This window comes from Trichomycterus rosablanca, chromosome 15 (genome assembly GCF_030014385.1).
Source record: "Trichomycterus rosablanca isolate fTriRos1 chromosome 15, fTriRos1.hap1, whole genome shotgun sequence".
Lineage (NCBI taxonomy): Eukaryota > Metazoa > Chordata > Actinopteri > Siluriformes > Trichomycteridae > Trichomycterus > Trichomycterus rosablanca.
In genome coordinates this window covers 23,209,069-23,228,365 of record NC_086002.1, presented here as the reverse complement: position 1 = coordinate 23,228,365, position 19,297 = coordinate 23,209,069, and the positions used below count along the sequence as shown (strand labels likewise).

At 38.4% G+C, this 19,297-nt stretch overlaps 7 non-coding genes and 1 pseudogene across 7 annotated transcripts; 6 read left to right on the top strand and 2 right to left on the bottom strand.

Annotated features, from left to right (window-relative positions):
* The window catches only part of LOC134328732 (zinc finger protein 850-like), a 314,276-nt pseudogene that overhangs the window by 27,116 nt on the left and 267,863 nt on the right, over positions 1–19,297 (top strand).
* Positions 10,712–10,783, bottom strand: trnac-gca (transfer RNA cysteine (anticodon GCA)). Its single transcript has one exon. It is a non-coding gene; the product is annotated as a tRNA-Cys (tRNA).
* trnac-gca (transfer RNA cysteine (anticodon GCA)) lies at positions 11,722–11,793 on the top strand. The gene has a single exon. It is a non-coding gene; the product is annotated as a tRNA-Cys (tRNA).
* Positions 11,940–12,011, top strand: trnac-gca (transfer RNA cysteine (anticodon GCA)). The gene has a single exon. It is a non-coding gene; the product is annotated as a tRNA-Cys (tRNA).
* trnac-gca (transfer RNA cysteine (anticodon GCA)) lies at positions 12,128–12,199 on the top strand. The gene has a single exon. It is a non-coding gene; the product is annotated as a tRNA-Cys (tRNA).
* Positions 12,568–12,639, top strand: trnac-gca (transfer RNA cysteine (anticodon GCA)). The gene has a single exon. It is a non-coding gene; the product is annotated as a tRNA-Cys (tRNA).
* Positions 14,183–14,345, bottom strand: LOC134329714 (U1 spliceosomal RNA). The gene has a single exon (XR_010014938.1). It is a non-coding gene; the product is annotated as a U1 spliceosomal RNA (small nuclear RNA).
* LOC134329689 (U1 spliceosomal RNA) lies at positions 15,822–15,985 on the top strand. Its single transcript, XR_010014913.1, has one exon. It is a non-coding gene; the product is annotated as a U1 spliceosomal RNA (small nuclear RNA).

Here is a 19,297-nt window from a genome sequence, read left to right as displayed (position 1 = left end):
AACAGTATCTGCCTACATTTACATCAGCACATAAGGATGGGTTTTTCATATTCTTGTTCATGATAGTAGCAGCACGTTTCAGTACATTGCTTTACAACCACATCCACAGAATGTTACTGTTTTTGTAGATAACTCAGATAACTACATATTCTAAATCATTTCATTCTAGGACTATGCTGTAAAAGAGAAAATTACAAGGAGGCCTGGATCTCGGAAACTTAAAGTAGGTGCTAATTGATTTTTTAAAAACAGATTGTGTTTAAAATAAATTTGTGTTAAAATATGTAAAACAACTCACTTCTTTACAGTTTTGGTGCTGACAATGTCTTTTCATCCATCCATTCATCCACCTTTGTGCCCGGCTGCATATCTATATATGCTTAAAGCCCTGACTGTTTTCAGCTTCTGTTGGGTGTGTTACTAAATGCTAAACTGTGTACTGATTGCATAGCTGCTGATATTAATTGTTTGATTCTTTTTCTTTAATGACATAATAATAATAATAATAATAATAATAACCATAACCATTGTGCTTATGTTACCGTTAATGACTGAAACTACTGTATCATTATTTTTGTGTATATTTTGTGTGTATATCTTCCTGCAGTAATGCGGTTCATTAAAAAAAGTATTTACATAATTTTCCATATTTCTCTACTTATGTCAAACTTGTATCAGACCACAAAACAATTTTTAATATTAAAGACCAAATAAACAGAAAATGTTTTAAGCAATGGTCTCATTCATTAAAAGAAAAATAATGTGTGTGATCACTTACTGAAATTACTTACTGAAATTCTGGGTTCAGCTATAATGAGACAGCGCAAATGCTTGCAGGTAATTACACGCTCCACCATCATGTTACTACTCTTTACTTTCATTGCGCAACGCCCACCGTTGATGGTGTATGATATTGGGAATATCAACATTTCCCTCAGGTATGTTGATACATTTTAATGAAAAGTCTCCATATTGCTAAAATAATGATAACTACACTTAGCATTGTTCTCTTAATAAAATTCTGGGTTCAGCTATAATGAGAATATGATGGCTTACCATCTTGGTGCTCCAGCATTTTTCAGACCACATCAGTAGGCATCGGTTGATGTGGCAAAGCATTACATTAAACAAAAGATTAACAGTAATTTCATTTTCAGGATGTTGCATGTTATAAATGATGGTACTGATATTTGTGCTGGGTCTTTTATTTCTGTAGATGTAGAGGGGGATTGCCTCAGAACATCTGAGGAACACCTGCTTCCAGGTGAACTGACTGTTTGCACTGTGTCAGACTTGGATGACATAATTCCTCTTACTGCTTATAGCATAGAAGGACAGTTGCTGTTAAACCCAAAGCGATTTTTAATGGTACACTGACAAGGTATGCATTCCTTTACCCACTAACTTGAAACGGAAACTAACTTTTATTTTTTTTTTTTATTTTTTTTTTTTTAAGAAGAGCAATAAGTATTATAGAATGTGTGGAATATGTTCTTTATCTGAAAATATATAATATAGCAAAACATTTCATTTTGTTTACTTTTATTAGATGGCAGAATCAGACAGATTGTTATTAAGAGTCTTTCTAGCCACAGATATTGCTCACAAGATGTTGCTTCCAACACGCCCCACATCAGTGCAAGTGCAAGAGTTAATCATCATAATGTGAGAGAAATTTAAACATCATCTTGATTTTGACTTCACCTTACAGTATGAAGACCCTGACTTTGGAGGACAGCCCTGTGTTCTTTCAGACATTACAGAACTGCCACAAAAGGCAGTACTGAAGGTTTTTAGATCTGAAAGTGATGCTAGCTCAACTGGAACGTCAGACACAGAATTACTCCCCCATGCCCTGGTTTAGGTTTGTGCAGAATTTCACAGGATCACAAGTGTCAGAGCTGGACAAGCACACACCATGACTATTGGCCATCTTTAGGCAGAAAGCTGCACATACAGGCAAGATGTCTGAAGCTCTGAGAAACATCTTTAACATCTCACATCACCTTATTTTAATAAAGATAGATAATAAAGTTTGTATGTTCTCCCCATGCCTGTTTGGGTTTCCTTCGGATGCTCTGGTTTTCTCCCACATTCCAAAGACATGCAGTCAGGTTAACTTGAGATACAAAATTGTCCAAAGTGTGTGTGTGTGTGTGTGTGGACTGGTGACCTGTCCATAGGATTCTTTAAATAGGATAAAGTGGTTAAACAGATAATGAATTTGTGTTGTAAATAAATACCCAAATTCTCCTGTCCAGTTCAGTCCTGCCAGGATTGCAATTGTGCTGAAAGGTGACATTGTTCTAAATGAACTTCCTTATTTGGCTGATGCTCTTCACTTGAGGTTTAGTGTATGCACTACACCTCTGACTATTCTGAACTTCATTCAGAAAGTCCTCATGGGCTTACATAACTTAAAACCACTAGCACCTAGGTTACTGAATCTAAAAAATTAGCTGCTGGTGAAGGTGTAATGGGGGAGAAATGTACTGCCTGTGGATGGGACTGCTTGCATTTTTACCTTTACCTTTTTACCAGTTTTTTCTCAGCCTCCCCTTGTGACATGTTCTCAGCTAATGTTTCTTTTTTGCATTTATATTAAATTGGTTCCATAAAGTATTAATGTTATATGATGGTGGGTGAGCACTGTGCCATGATCCAGATTCTGCTAATAGGAAATTTTAATTATTTTAACCTGTCAAATTTCAATCTCTGTTTCAGTGAATCACTTAAATAAGGTTCATCTGCAGTGTTTACCTCAATGTAACAACATAAACATGAACTCCCAGCAGTTATATTAAGGCACAAATCTTCAGCTTCCTAAAGTACACATGTTTAATGTTTAAAAGAACTCTTTTCATAGAAATAACTGTTTCCACACAGTCATGAGGAGAACATGCAAACTCCACAGAGAAATGACCTGGAACGCTCCACCTGGCAATTGAACCCAGGACCTTCTCACTCTAAGGCAACAGTGCTACCCACCAAACCAGGATTCCTTGAGTCTTTTCACAGTATTAAGTTTGGTTAATGGTGCTCTTTTTATATGGATTGACAATTCTCTCATGAAGTTTGGCACAACTGTGTGACCTACAACATTTCTTTTACCTATTCACCTGCTTATTGTGTTTAATCTTTTTATTTTATTATTATTTTTTTAAATGGTTCACATTAAATATTCTGTAAAGTTTTCACTCTTACTTTGCCCGTCCCAACTGGTGTACAGGCAACACATTAAACATTTGTATATATTTACAAAATACTTTCAAGTTGGTCAGTCAAATTTTTGAAAAACAATTAAAGGGTTTGAATTATAAAATTAATAATAATTATAATAATAAGTATTGTTATTATTATTATTTACCTATTATTACTACTAGTAGTAATATTTATATAAAAATAGTGTTTTTCAGACCTCAAAAGGTTTTATAAATAAAGTAAACAATGTAAATCAAGCAAACCTATCAGCAGAAGTTGAGTGAAGTCAGCAGATAACTCTAGTAGTGGTAAGTTGGTAACATCTGATCTGCATTACAGTTAAAACTCAGGAGCTCACATTTAAAAAGCAAATTTAAACTTTGTGACGTCACAGTAAGGTGTTCTATAAAGCGGGGAGTAAGAGGGGTGAAGGATCAGTTGTGTTGAGACCCCCCGCAGCGTTCACTGTGTTTTCTTTCTCTCTATTAAAACAATATTTATTATATTAAATATGAAGTGTTTATGTGGAATCTCTCCGCTGGACTGAGGGAGGTGAACTTGCGCCCCTGCTGTTCGTGGCCGGAGACGCTACTGTCACCGCAGGAGTTTATTATTTCTATAACAGCTTCACCGATCAGAAGCGGAGGAAAATGATGGAGGATGAAGCAACACAGACTCATCCTGAAGGTAATGAATGTATAAATGTTGTGTCCACTAATGAAAACAACACACACAAGTACCCACAAACATGTACATATTACACAGTGTAATACAAAACGGTTTATCGCGTAATCTACATATCAGTATTAAACCACATTTTGTTTGTAAAGTCTAGGTGCAGTAGATGGCGTTTGGAAACAGATTTGAGAATAAATGCCTTTTGAAACCAGAGACTGAACAGTCTACTAAATAAATACACATTCATTTGATTCCTCTTTTAATGATGATTATTTTAGAAAAAAAACAGATCTTAGATGTCAATACTGTGAAATAAACATATGGGAGAATTTTTTTAATTAAAGTCAATTATTGATAATTACATTTGATTTCCAATCACTTGCAGTGCCTGTTAAAGTCAAAGCTCCTGATTCTCAGTGTTTCACATGACAGTGATTTACAACCCCTGGCAAAAATTATGGAATCACCACTCTTGGAAGATGTTCTTTCAATTGTTTAATTTTGTAGAAAAAAAATAAATCACAGACATGCCACAAAACTATCATTTCTGAAACTGTCAACCCTCTGGCATTAAGAAACAATAAAAAAAGAAACAAATATAATAGTTGTGGTCAGTCACAATTGCTTTTTTTTAGATCAAGTAGAGGAAAAAAATATGGAATCACTCAAATCTGAGGAAAAAATTATGGAATCATTAGAAAACACTGCACCATTATTACTTTGTTGCACCACCTCTGGCTTTTATAATGGTTTAAACTCTCTGAGGCATGGAGTTAACTAATGACAAACAGTATTCTTCATCAATCTGCCTTCAACTGTCTCTTATTGCTGTTGCCAGATCAGCTTTGCAGGTTGGAACCTTGTCATTGACCATTTTCTTCAATTTCCACCAGAGATTTTCAAATGGATTGAGATCCGGACTATTTGCAGGCCATGCCATTGACATTATATGTTTTCTTGAAGGAAAGTTTTCACGTCCTTTGCCCTATGGCAAGATGCATTATCATCTTGAAAAATGAAGTCATCATCACCAAATATCCTTTCAACTGATGGAATAAGAAAAGCGTCCAAAATTTCAATGTGGACTTTGGCATTTATTGAAGACCATCTCCCCTGTGCCTTTACCCGACATGCAGGCCCATATCATCAACAACTGTGGAAATTAACATGTTTTCTTTAGGCAGTTATCTTCATAAATTTCATTGGACAGACACCAAACAAAAGTTCCAGCATCATCACCTTGCCCAATGCAGATTCGCGATTCATCACTGAAGATCACTTTTATCCAGTCACCCACAGTCCACGATTGCTTTTCTTTAGCCTACTTTAACCTTGTTCTTTTCTTTTTAGGTGTTAATGATGGCTTTTGTTTGGCTTTTCTGTATGTAAATCCCATTTCTTTTAGGTGATTTCTTACAGTTCAGTCACAGACATTGACTCCACTTTCCGGCCACTTGTTTCTCATTTGTTTTGTTGTGCATTTTCTGTTTTCAAGACATATTGTTTTAAGTTTTCTATCTTGATGCTTTGATGTCTTACTTGGTCTACCAGTATGCTTCCCTTTTACAACCTTCCCATTTTGTTTGTACTTGGTCCAGATTTTAAACACAGCTTACTGGGAACAACCAACATCTTTTGCGACATTCCACAATGATTTATCTTCTTGAAGGAGTTTTATAATCCTCTCATTTGTTTCAACTGACATATCTTGTGTTGGAACCATGATTCATGACAATCTGCTTTGTGCAACAGCTCTCCGAGGTGTAAGCACTCTTTTTAAACTGAAGAATAATTAGCAAATCTAATCTGCTGCAGATGTTTTGTTTTTAAACTGCAAATTACAGAGTGATTCCATAATTTTTTCCTCAGATTTGAGTGATTCCATATTTTTTTCCTCTACTTGATCTAAAAAAAGCAATTGTGACTGACCACAACTATTATATATATATATTTTTTTTATTGTTTCTTAATGCCAGAAGGTTGACATTTTGAAAAATGATAGTTTTGTGGCATGTCTGTGATTTATTTTTTTTCTACAAAATTAAACAATTGACAGAACATCTTCCAAGAGTGGTGATTCCATAATTTTTGCCAGGGGTTGTATATACAGTGTAAGAGACGAAAATCCTGAAAAAAATAGTGTACAGATTTTGAATTGTGTCCATGTGATACAAGCCCGGAGTGGCTAATCGGGAGATTCGGGAGGATTCCCGATGGGCCGGCTCATGTCAGTCTCGAGTTTGGGCCGGTTGGGAAAAATAATTTTGACACTTATTTGACAAGAGCCACTGGTAGAGGAGGGGGTGTGGCTGTGGTTTTTAATAACCGATTTAAATGTGAAGCTCTTTCCGTCGATCATTTTACTAGTTTTGAAGTGCAGCTTATACAACTGGATTGTAGTAATCCTCTGATTTGTGCTCTTATATATAGACCACCTAAAGTGGTTGGTAATTTTATCAATGAATTTTCTAACTTCTTGGCTTGGATTATACCTACTGCAGACAGACTTTTAATTCTGGGGGATTTTAATATTCATGTCTGTTGCCCAAACAAACCTATGGTCAGTGAATTTATGCACCTAATAGAATCTTTTAACCTTGTACAGTCAATCAGTGGTCCCACTCATAGTCTCGGTCATACTCTTGATCTTGTTTTATCTTATGGTTTTCCTATTAATAATACTGTAATTGAGGATGTTGGGTTTTCTGATCATAAATCAGTATTTTTTAATATCACATTGCCAATGCAAGCCACCGGCACCGGAGCTACAAGCTGTCGTTATCGGCCTATAAACTCTGCTACAGCCAGCATTTTTTCAGAATCTTTTCTTAAGATGTCCCCTCTAGAGTGCAATGTGCCTCCTTTATCTAATTCAACTGCTGATGAATTGGTCACCATGTTTAACTCCACCTGCTCATCAATCCTTGACTCTGTGGCTCCCTTCACAACCAGGCGGGCTAAGGGTAAACCCAATCAGCCATGGGTAAATGATAATATCCGCATCCTTAGAAAAGAGTGTCGGAAAGCAGAGCGGAAATGGAAGAAAGACAGGCTTCAGGTATCTTTTGAGATTTTAAAGAGCTGCCTGTTTGCTTTTCAAGAAGCTACTAGGCTGGCTAGAGAAAGCTATTTTTCAAATATTATATCTAGCACAGTAACAAACCCAGAGTTTTATTCACTACTATTAACTCTGTTCTAAATCCACCAATTTGTTACCCTGTCGAGTCCTCTAAAATTTGTGAGGATTTTTTGCAGTTTTTCATGGGGAAAATTGAGACAATCAAATTAAATATAACACCCTCTAATAATGACCCCCATCCAAATTTGGGGTGTTCGGATAGCTTCTATCTTTTTGAGCCCATCTCTCTTTCTGCATTGAAAGATGTGGTTTTTTGCATGAAACCCACAACCTCTCCTGGTGATATTATCCCCACTTCCCTCCTTATGGAAACATTTGATACAATTGGTCCTACTCTGTTGACTATAATAAATGCCTGTCTATCTTCTGGTACTGTTCCTGTGTGTTTTAAGCATGCTGCTGTGCAGCCCTTACTTAAAAAACATAATCTTAATATCTCTATACTTAATAATTATCGATCAATCTCAAAACTACCCTTCCTTTCTAAAGTATTGGAGAAAGTGGTGCTTTCACAGCTGTGGGCTCATTTGACAAAAAATGACATCTTTGACATTTTTCAGTCTGGTTTTAAACCTTTTCATAGTACAGAATCAGCCCTCCTAAAGGTGACTAATGACCTGCTCCTTGCTGCAGATGCAGGAAAGTGTGCTATTTTAGTATTATTGGACCTTACCGCCGCTTTTGATACTGTTGACCACAATTTGCTCATTCAACGTCTTGAGCATGTGGTTGGCCTTAGGGGGGCAGCACTGAGTTGGTTTAGGTCTTATCTTTGCAATAGGACCTTCTCAGTACATGTCGGTAATTTCTTTTCTTCTGTTTCTACCATTGGCTGTGGGGTTCCTCAAGGATCTATCCTGGGGCCGGTACTGTTTGCTTTATATATGCTTCCTTTGGGGAAAATCATCAGGAAGTATGGTATTCAATTTCATTGTTATGCCGACGATACCCAGCTGTACCTCCCCCTGCGTCCAACCGATTTGTGCTCTTTTAAACGCCTGAAGGAGTGCTTGAAAGAGATTAAGTGTTGGTTAGCAAATAGTTTTCTTCAACTGAATGAGGATAAAAACAAAAGTTATTCTCTTTGGCTCTCCCAAATATACAGATCCTTTAATAGAAAACATTGGGGAACTGTCAGACTATGTGAAATCACAGGTAAAGAATTCCCTAAATATAATGATGTATTACAATGAAAAAAACAAAGAAGACTTAACATTAATATTTCCATTATTCTACAGCAAATGGGTTTTCGATAATGGAGAATCTAGCTTTACTGCTACTAAGCGCTGATTAGCCAGTTATGACACACATCAGCTTTGTGTCATATCAGGCCATAACTCCAGCGTCAGCTCACCCACCGATCAGCACTCAGTAGTAGTAGCTTGCTTTCAGTGAAATACATCATTCTATTTTCCAAATTTAAAGGAAGATCCTGGATAGGTGGTTAGAAACTATTTTGAGTTTTTAGTCATTCACCTACCTTCATTTTGGACTTGTATGGGAGAGCCATCCGGCTTTTCACACTTATTTTTTGATAAAACAGTGGAAATAGGCAGTGGCCAGGCTCCCCATGAACCAGCTCTGGTTAGATTACTTGCCGTGTCCTTGTTTGCTCTAATGTGATTTCAAGGAATTTGTCAGTAAAACGTTTACGAAGGATTTTATGGCCACAAAGATCTAAAAAGCACAATATAAGCTAGCCTAGTATTGTTCAACTTGGCAATATGCTTCTGAAGAGAGGGGTGTATTTGTTTTGCTGTTGGGTTTAAATATTAAGAATTGTTCACTACAATTGTACACTACACATTTAATATAATTAAGTACGTACGAATGATCACGCTGCAGATCTCCATGTCTTCAAATCTCATTTTCCTCTTACGACCTTTCATGCTAAACTGACACCACACATTATTTGTGGCAACAGTTCGCAAAGCTCTCCTCACAGCTTCGCCTGGTGTTTTTCCTCCAAGCAGACTCAGGTGATTGATCTGAAATACATTGCAAATACACGATTGAATCACATTGTTATGACCACCCCTTGTATCTATACTCTTTGTGGATGTTATCAGGTCCACAGATCATATAAGATGCAGTTTGTAGTTCTACAATATCAGACTGTAGTCTGTCTCTTTCTCTACATACTTTGTTAGCCCTATTTTACCCAGTTCTTTAATGGTCAGGACCCCTAGGAACAGCACAGAGTAGGTATTATTTGGGTGGTCGATCACCGTCAGCATTGCAGTGACCCTGACGTGGTGTGTTAAGTGTGTGTTCTACCGGTGTGATTGGATCAGCCACAGCAGTGCTGCTGAAATTTTTAAACACTGCAGCCACTCACTATCCACTGTAATAAACCTTGTGTGTTCACCTGGTAGATGTAAAGTCAGAGACAGTAGCTGCAGTTTGTGTTGGTCATCCTCTAGTCCTTCATCAGTCCAGAAGTGAAACTGAGGGGTATGAAAACTTTGGCAGCCCTGCTGTGTCTGATCCACTCATACCAGCACAACACACACTAACACACCACCACCATGTCAGTGTCACTGCAGTGCTGAGAATGATCCACCACCCAAATAGCACCTGCTTTCTAGTGGTCCCATGGGGGTCTTGACCATTGAAGAACAGGGTAAAATGGGGTTAACACAGGTTGCAGAGAAAGAGACATACTACAGTCTGGTAAGGTTAATAGCAGTCTGAAATGATCAGGTTATCATCTGATACTATTTTCGTCTGACTTGCCATTTTATTCTTGTAGTCGCTTCAGCTTCTGGCAGAGATCATTTAGTTCATCTCTGCTGCAGCAAGGAGTCTCCAAAATATAATTACTGCAGTCACTACTCTGAGGAACAAGACGTCTAAGGATGCTTTCGAGATTTGAAAGCTTCTGTTCAATGTTGTCCAAATGAACAAATATGGCTCCACCCTCTTCAGTTCAGAATTTCCTGAAATGTATTTAATTGTCAAATTAAAACTGATATAAAAGACACAAGACAAAATGTATGGCAGTAAAGCTGTAACAAATAAATATGTAACTGTTTATACAGTAGTTCGCCAAACAATTCATAAAAAAAAAATCCATAAATAAAAATCCATAAATGCTGGCTCTGCTACTTTTTTAACAGCCTAATATTCTTTTTTCCCCTAATTTCTGTAAAGGATTAAAACAAACTGGATATTTTTTTTAATTATATTCTTTAATTGTAAAGAAGAACTATTTCTTAATGTCTGATTAAATTAAAAGTTAATTAAAAGCTAGATGTTTTTAACGCCTCTTTTAAGACAGACAGTGTTGAGTGTTTCTATATTCAGTATATCACAGTCTAATTTAACTGCGCAACATAAATAAAATGCTGAATTTCTCACCATGAGCAAGTGATCCCCCTGAGTTCACAGTAGCCTCTGACTGTGGGACATCTGTGGACAGAGCCACTAAAAAAATGTTAAAATTTATGTACATATTTTTTTTAGCAAGTGAGTCTAAAATTAAAAGAGGTGTATCTAATACACTTGCAAGTCACTTAGTCTACATGTCATAGAATAAAAGGAAATCTGACAGAAATCTGAACTCACATGGAAGTCTCTGTCCAGCTCTGTCACTAAAAAGTTCAGTTCTTGGTGTAAATACAAATGCATTGAACATAATAAAACAGTAAATATTAAACATGGCACCAATAGTTTAAAATTAAGGACATCTCGAGGGGGCTCCCAGATTTGAACTGGGGACCTCTTGACCTGCAGTCAAATGCTCTACCACTGAGCTATACCCCCACATATAGATGCCCTTTTTTTTTTTTTCATTAAATCTCAAAATACAACCAGGAATAGTAGCAACACAACCGATAAATTGGTTAGGTTTTATTGACATTAGATTATTAAATCTACATCACTCCAAGAATGATCAGTAAATTTAAACTTTGATAAAGATTGAGCACCTAGATTTGAACTAGGGACCTCTTGCTCTGCAGTCAAATGCTCTACCACTGAGCTATAGTCCCACACATAGGGGTAAATTTTTATTAAATCTCAAGAACCATCCAGGAATAGTAGGCTGACAGATTGGCTGGTTAAACAAAAAAAAACACATTTAGTCCATTAGTTAAATGTGGCACCAAAATTTTAAAACTATAAAGGGCCAATTATTTTTTTAAACTTTGGTGTCATGTTTAATTAAAGTGCACAATGATTCTGTTAAACCAGCCAATTTTGTCAGTTTCTTTGCTATTATTATTGATCGGATTTTAAGATCTAATGAAACTTGACTTTGCCATGTGGGGGTATAGCTCAATGATAGAGCATTTGGCTGTAGATCAAGAGGTCCCCAGTTCAAATCTAAGTGCCCCTTTAAGATCTCTTTAATCTTAAAAAAATTGTGCCACATTTAACTATAGGCAACACAGTTCCTCCAGTTAACCAGCCACGTTCTCATTTGTGTTGCTGCTATTCTTGGTCGGATTTTGTAATCTAATTAAAAGTAAGCCTTCTATAAGTGGGGGTATAGCTCAGTGGTAGAGCATTTGGCTGCAGATCAAGAGGTCCCCAGTTCAAATCTGAGCGCTCTCTCAAGATTTCCCTACTTTTAAAACATTGGTGCCACGTTTAACTAAAGCGCACCATGACTTTTCTATTTAACCAGCCAATTTGTCAGTTGATTTGCTACTATTATTTGTTGGATTTTAAGATCTAATGAAAATATATACCCTACATGTGGGGGCATAGCTCAGTGGTAGAGCATTTGACTGCAGATCAAGCGGTCTCCAGTTCAAATCTGGGTGCCTCCTTAAGATTTCTCTAGTTATAAAACTTTGGTGCCACATTTAACTAAAGGGCAGTACATTGTTTCTGTTTAACCAGCCAATTGTGTCAGTTGCATTGCTACTATTCCTGGTTGGATTTTGAGGTCCAATAAAAATTGGGGCCATTGTGTGGGGGTATAGCTCAGTGGTAGAACATTTGACTGCACATCAAGGGGTCCCTAGTTCAAATCTGGGTGCCCCCTCAAGACCTCTATATTCTTAAAATTTTGGTGCCACGTTTATCTAAAGGCCAGTACAATTTTTCTGTTTAGCCAGCCAGTATTGTCAGTGGATTTTGAAATCTAGTGTAGGAGGTGGGGGAGGTATAGCTCAGTGGTAGAGCATTTGACTGCAGATCAAGAGGTCCCCATTTCAAATCTGGGTGCCCCCTCAAGGTTTTTTTAGTTTTTAAATTTTGGTGCCACGTTTACCTAATAGGCAATACAATAGCTTTCTGTTCAACCAGCCAATTTGTCCGTTTCTTTGCTACTATTCTTGGTCGCATATTGAGATCTAATGACAACTTGCCCCTATGGGTGTGGGTGTAGCTCTAGCTCAGTGGTAGAGCATTTGACTGCAGATCAAGAGGTTCCCAGTTCAAATCTGTGTGCCCACTCAAGATTTCTTTAACCTTAAACTTTTGTTGCTATGTTTAACTATAGGCAATACGGTTCCTCCAGTTAAACAGCCAATTTTTCAGATGCATTGTACTATTCCTGGTCGGATTTTGAGGTCCATTAAAAATTGCGGCTGTTGTGTGGGGGTATAGCTCAGCGGTAGAGCATTTGACTGCAGATCAAGAGGTCCCCAGTTCAAATCTGGGTGCCCCCTCAAGGTTTCCCTATTTTTAAAACTTTGGTGCCACGTTTAATTAAAGCGCACCATGACTTTTCTATTTAACCAGTCAATTTGTCAGTTGCATTGCTACACTGTAAAAAGTCTAACTTCCAAATCGTTAAATGAAATTAGGAATGAACGGGCAAACAGTCCTTACAAATGTTGACATAACGCATAACAATTTTTTTTTCATCAGAAGCTCTACTGACGTGACAGAGTTAAGCTAAATTACATTCTTTAGTTCTCATTGAAACTGATTACGTTCTGTCACCGCGCATACACACTTCTCCGAGCTGAGTTGTAGCGGACGAGGACGACTCTGAGGACGAGCTAAAGTTTTGGATTTTGCCCTGACCTGCCCTGAGGTAGGTATTCAGCTATAAATTTATGTTTAAAACTTAACAAATGCATGAACTATAAACTGACTAAATAATGAGGGGAATTACTAGCATTTTAGCGGTGCATATTTTCTTACCAAATATTTAAAATATTGTATGGCAGACGAGTGCAAAGCACTTCTTCTTCTTCTTCTTCTTTCGGCTTTTCCCTTTTCAGGGGTCGCCACAGCGAGTCATCCTCCTCCATCTCACTCTGTCCACTGCGTCCTCTGTCCTCAACCCAACTACTTCCATGTCCTCTCTAACTGCATCCATATACCTCCTCTTTGGTCTTCCTCTTTGTCTTTTTCCTGGCAGCTGCATGTCTAACATCCTTCTACCAATATACCCGCTGTCCCTCCTCTGGACATGTCCAAACCATCTCAGTCTGGCCTCTCTAACTTTATCTCCTAGTTGTTTAACCTGTGCTGTACCTCTGATTATCTCATTCTTAACCTTATCCATCCTTGTCACTCCCAAGGATAACCTCAACATCTTCATTTCTGCCACTTCCAGTTCCTTCTCCTGTCTTTTTGTCACTGTCTCCAAACCATACAACATAGCTGGTCTCACCACTGTCTTGTAAACTTTTCCTTTGACCTTTGCTGTCACCCTTTTGTCACAAATCACTCCTGAAACTTTTCTCCATCCACTCCATCCTGCCTGGACTCTCTTCTTGACCTTTTTACCACACTCCCCATTTTCCTGGACAGTCGACCCTAAGTACTTGAAGTCCTTCACCTTTGTGACTTCTGCTCCTTGTAGCCTCACTGTTCCACCTGTCTCTTTCCAATTCACACACATGTACTCTGTTTTGCTACGGCTGACTTTCATAAAGTGTCTTCATTCGAGTGCGAAGCACGGTTAGTTCTTTTATTTAAAATTAAATTCTCATTAATTTTTTCATTTATATAAAGGTGTACGAGTGTAATCTATTTGCAGATTTGGGCTTGTCGGTGACAATTTAATCATTTTCGGTACACAGAGAGAAATGTTAGCTGACATGCTAGCGGGTTTTTCTGCCAATTGGTTTGAATGACCTTGGGCTAATTGTGTTAGCTTAGTAAGCTAAACTTGTTTTTTATTTTGCAGATTGATATGCAATGTGCAAAAAAACACCCACTAAAATCTACAAGCTCTTTCTTTACCACCACAGAAATCAGGGGAGAACAGAACACAGTCCCCCACTATCAGAAATGATGCAGTCGAGATTCCCACATTTGAGGAATTCGCAGCGGTCAGTACAACCGGAGTGCAATAGCTGAGCCTCGCCCTGGGTGAACCAGCTTCTCGATCATGGTCTCGCCTCTGCCAGGTAAGTATGAGGTCCAGAGGCACCGCCGAACAGACGCACCGAATCACACACCGTTCACACTCACGGTGACTCCATTCATCTACTCATCACACCAGCACAAACCTCACCGAACACAAACACGCTATTCTGCAACATCAAAACCACCACGCCGACATTCACCTGAACATTAAAAACATTTAAAAAAAAAAGTTTGTTCAACCAAAACAGAAGAATGAATGATTATCTAATATTGATTTACAAAACAAACAAACAAAAATACTGTAAAAAATGCACCTGACAAGCATGCCCTTTACAGGTAAAATAGTGGTTTCTTTTAGATTAGATTAGATTAGATTAGATTAGAATAGATAGATAGATAGATAGATAGATAGATAGATAGATAGATAGATAGATAGATAGATAGATAGATAGATAGATAGATAGATAGATAGATAGATAGATAGATAGATAGATTTAGAATTTAGAATTTAGAATGTGAAAATAAAGTACTGTAGGATAATTATAATAAGAAGGTCCTTGTGTTCGGTAGAACTACACAACATGTGCACCCTGGTCTTAGTTTAGAAGCATCGAGGGGACGCTAAAATGTTACCAAAGGTACTGTTTTAATGTACAGGTACTGTATGTACAGGCTACAAGTTTAACCGAGTTAGACCTGTAGTACCAAGAATGGTCTGTAGATGGCACACTAAGTATGGGCTTAGCTTTCTTAAGTACAATGAGTATGGAGTGAGCTCATCTAACGAGCTTAATTAAGAACCATCATGAACATTGTTTCAGTATGATTTCGCATTGTAGTCATTAAATTTGTAGTTATTAAATGTGTTACTGGTCTAATAACAGTCTGCTACATTAGCTTTACAAAAACATATTTTGAGCTTCAACTAAGTCATTAAGTCATTAACAGCAGAAGAAATGCTTTAATTAATAACCAAACTAAATCAAATCAAGCCTGCACGTTTGAGGCTGCCATTGCAACAATGCCACTTCTACTGAATAAGATGAGAATCTGCACTCAATGTCCAGAACTCACTATTAGACTTTACCACAGACTGAACTGAATCTCTCTAATCTCTAATTAAATTATTCATGCATTTTACTTGTTTTAACTTACTTAAATATTATATGTATGCATTAATTCCGATTCATTCAAGTTATCCCCCAAACCACCCAAAGAGGACGAGTTCATGTTCAGTCTGGTTCTTCTCAATGTTTCTTCCTTGTAATTTTAGGGAATATTTTCCTTGGCACTTACATGCTTGCAGGTGTATTTTTACAGTGAAATCTTTTTTCTTTGACTTTGGTTAAATCGACTGGTGTTTCTATTTTTTGGCAGGCGAATGTGGGCATTATAGTTTTGATGTTGCATAATAGCGGGTTTGTGTTCGGTGAGGTTTGTGCTGGTGTGATTAGACGAGTGGAGTCACCGTGAGTGTGAACGGTGTGTGATTCGGTGTCTCTGTTCGGCGGTGCTTCTGGACCTCATACTTACCTGGCAGGGGCGAAAACATGATCAAGAAGGTGGGTCACCCAGGGTGAGGCTCAGCCATTGCACTCCGGTTGTGCTGACTGCTGCGAATCCCCCAAATGTGGGAATCTCGACTGCATAATTTCTGATAGTGGGGGACTGCGTTCACGCTCTCCCCTGATTTCTGTGGTGGTAAAGAAAGAGCTTGTAGATTTTAGTTGACCGTGTTCATTTAGTTTCTTATTCTGTATGATTTTCATTCCGATTCGTTGTTCTTCGCTGCTCCGATCAATTGGACAGATTCGTGGCGGGGTCGCCCGGAGCTGTTTTTGGATACACTCTAAAAAATAATATACTGGATCTACTTAAAAAAATATGGTAACAATTTGCATGCATTTTTTTAACGTAATCTCAACTAGAATGGTTTAAGTAAATGCAGCAAGCATTTTGCTGTTAGACTAATGTCACAGGGGTGAAATTGGTGTTTGTTGTATTGAGACTCTCCCTAATTGATGGCTGCTTTGCTTTCATGATGAGGTTTGATGGACAGCGACGGCGGCCGATCGCGATTGTGTTCCATGAACTGAACGACCAATGGGAATTGTCGGGAGGTGGGGCTAACCCGTTTTGTTTTGGATAAAGACACAGCAGAGAGTAATGGAAGAGAGGAGGAAAGAGGAAAAGAAGCCAGGAAGAGCGGGTTGGCGGCTCCACTGCTCGAAGCGTGACGAGACTGAGCAGATCTGGCCATACAGTGACGGGGGGAGCAGTACGCTGGCGTGTGCTAAGTTGGCGACTGGAGCCGTAGAGATGGAGCTTCGGGATCGGTGTGGAAGTGACTTGGAACCACAAGCGACCGGCGTGCGGGCGAGACGAGAGGGTCGAGACGCACCGGAAGAGGAGCGTGGAGGAGCTGCACCGGAGGCTACTGTCGTGTTATATTTCACCCAGGCCTTGGAAGACTTACACTGGGGGTTGGTGGTTACCACTCCCGGGCAGAGTGTGAGTATTATGTTCTGATGACGTAAGGGTGGGTGGAAATGCTAAGTATTGAACTCGGCTGGTGCTCGCTCGAGTAAATAGCAACGAAGACGTCCTGCTGCATGCCCGTGTATTGGCCAGAGTACTGCGGTCTGTTCTCTTTGTCTCCCTCCTAGCCGGTCGTTACCGTGAAGCACGTGGAGGAGAATCAGTGCGGAGGAGAGAGAGACATTGAGCCGCGTCGCGTTTTCGAGGTCTGCTTCGGGAAGACACAGATTTGGTCCTGCTGTGGCTGAGGGAAGTTTCGCCCCACGATCATCCTTCTTTCTTCTGGCGGAACACTTTTAAGAGTACTGGGGATGGGATTTTTAAGCTTCTTTCTGGACTAGATAATTGAGTACGATTTAGAACCCCTGAGATTTTATTTATGTGTTTTTGTTTTGTTTTATGTTTTTGTTTAGTTATGTATTTAAAGTAATTGGATTTTTTATTTTTATTTTATTTTATTTTTTTTAAGGATTAATATCGATTGGGCGTGGGTGATATTAATTAGTGGTATAATTGTGATTTGTAGGTAGTGTTTTGTGTGAATTTGCTTTTCTTTGTTGTGAAGGGTTGTTTTGTGGTGGTTGGTGTGTTGGGGGCTGTGTGGGGAATGACCCTAGCCTAGTCGTAGTAAACTGTGAGTAAAAGTTACCCTAGTATTTTAAAGTATTTAGCCTGTTGAGAAAAGTAATTTAATATTGGTCCTCCATGTGAACCTTTTATATTTTTATGGTCAATAAAAATATATTTTCTACAAATTAGAAAATTGTGGTGGTTATTTTGACTGCTCGCACCCCAGATCAAAAAGAACCTGTGGTCTTAAAGCATTGTGTTCGCTTAGGCGTAAAGAAAAACCTTCCTTATACATATAAAAAAGTTCCTAGAGCTCGTTAAACTCCTAGGTGGCGTTGTTGGCAACATTAAAGGACAAATTTATATAGTCCCCAAATTCTTGTCACAGGTGGACCATGATTGCACCGCGTGACAAATGTGCCAGATATTCATTAATCAGCGTGCCTAATCACATGTGATCCAGCCAGGGGCGTAGCACCAAATTCTGGGCCCTATGCACAAGCAGTGCCCATGGGCCCCCCTCACCCCAGTCCAGACTCCTTCTAGACCCCTCATGGGCCATCCCCTTACTTGGGGCCCTGGAAACTCAGTCCCACTTTCACCCCACTACGACGCCCCTGGATCCAGCATACACCCTGGTAACATCTTACATAGTCTAACACTAATGCAGCCCAATCAAGTGTGATTAAGAATTAGATTTGATTAAACACTGATAAATGTGACTGCTTTAGCCAGACAGACTCAATCTGGCTGTCGTACACTTAAATAATAATAATAATACATTTTATTTATATAGCGCTTTTCAAGATACTCAAAGACGCTTTACATAAGACAAATAATCAAAACAAATACGTACATACACCATACAAATCATAGTACAAAATCAAAAATAGTACATCAACATCAAGAATAATTAAGATAAAAACAAAGAGAGCAGCATAAGACAGTTCATTAAAAATTAGCTAAATTATGAGAGAGAACAACAAATATAGAACAATTTCTTAAAATTAGACAGAAACAGGACAGATTCACATGCAATCAGGAAACTGAAAACTTTACAAGTTTTAGGATCTAGGACTTCACATTTATGTCGTGATCTAAGTATAAAAACTATTAAAAAGAATAGCAAAAATAAAAGCATTTATTTCGTGTTGTTACAAGTTAAATGCCATTTTGAATAGATGAGTTTTGAGAAGTGACTTGAATTTGGACAGGTCAGGACAATCTCGTAGGTGTTTGGGGAGAGCATTCCATAAAGATGGAGCAGCTATGGAAAAGGCCCTGTCACCCCAGGTCCGGTGCTTGGTCCTAGAGGATATGGACAGTAGGTTAGCCTCAGAAGAGCGAAGGCTACGGGAGGGAATGTGCTGATGGAGCAGGTCGGTGAGGTAGGATGGGGCCTGATAATGGAGAGCTTTGTGAGTGAATAGAAGAATTTTGAATTGAATGCGTTGAGCAACGGGAAGCCAATGAAGTATTTGGAGAACAGGTGTAATATGATCACGGGAGCGAGTATGAGTAAGGAGGCGAGCAGCTGAATTCTGGATATACTGAAGTTTTTTTAGGATTTTGTTAGATGTACCATAAAGGATGCTATTGCAATAATCAATTCTGGATGTAATAAAAGCATGAATCAAGGTTTCGCCGGCAGAAAAGGAGAGTGATGGACGTAGACGTGCTATGTTTTTTAGATGAAAGAAAGCAGTTTTGGTGATGTGATTTACATGGCGGTCAAAAGAGAGGTTGCTATCAAAAATTACACCAAGATTTCGGATGTTAGAAGACGGAGACAAAGTGTCATTATCAATGGTAATTAGAAAATTTTTTGTGGTTTTTGCCAGGGTTGTAGGACCTACGATGATCATATCAGATTTTTCACAGTTTAATTTGAGG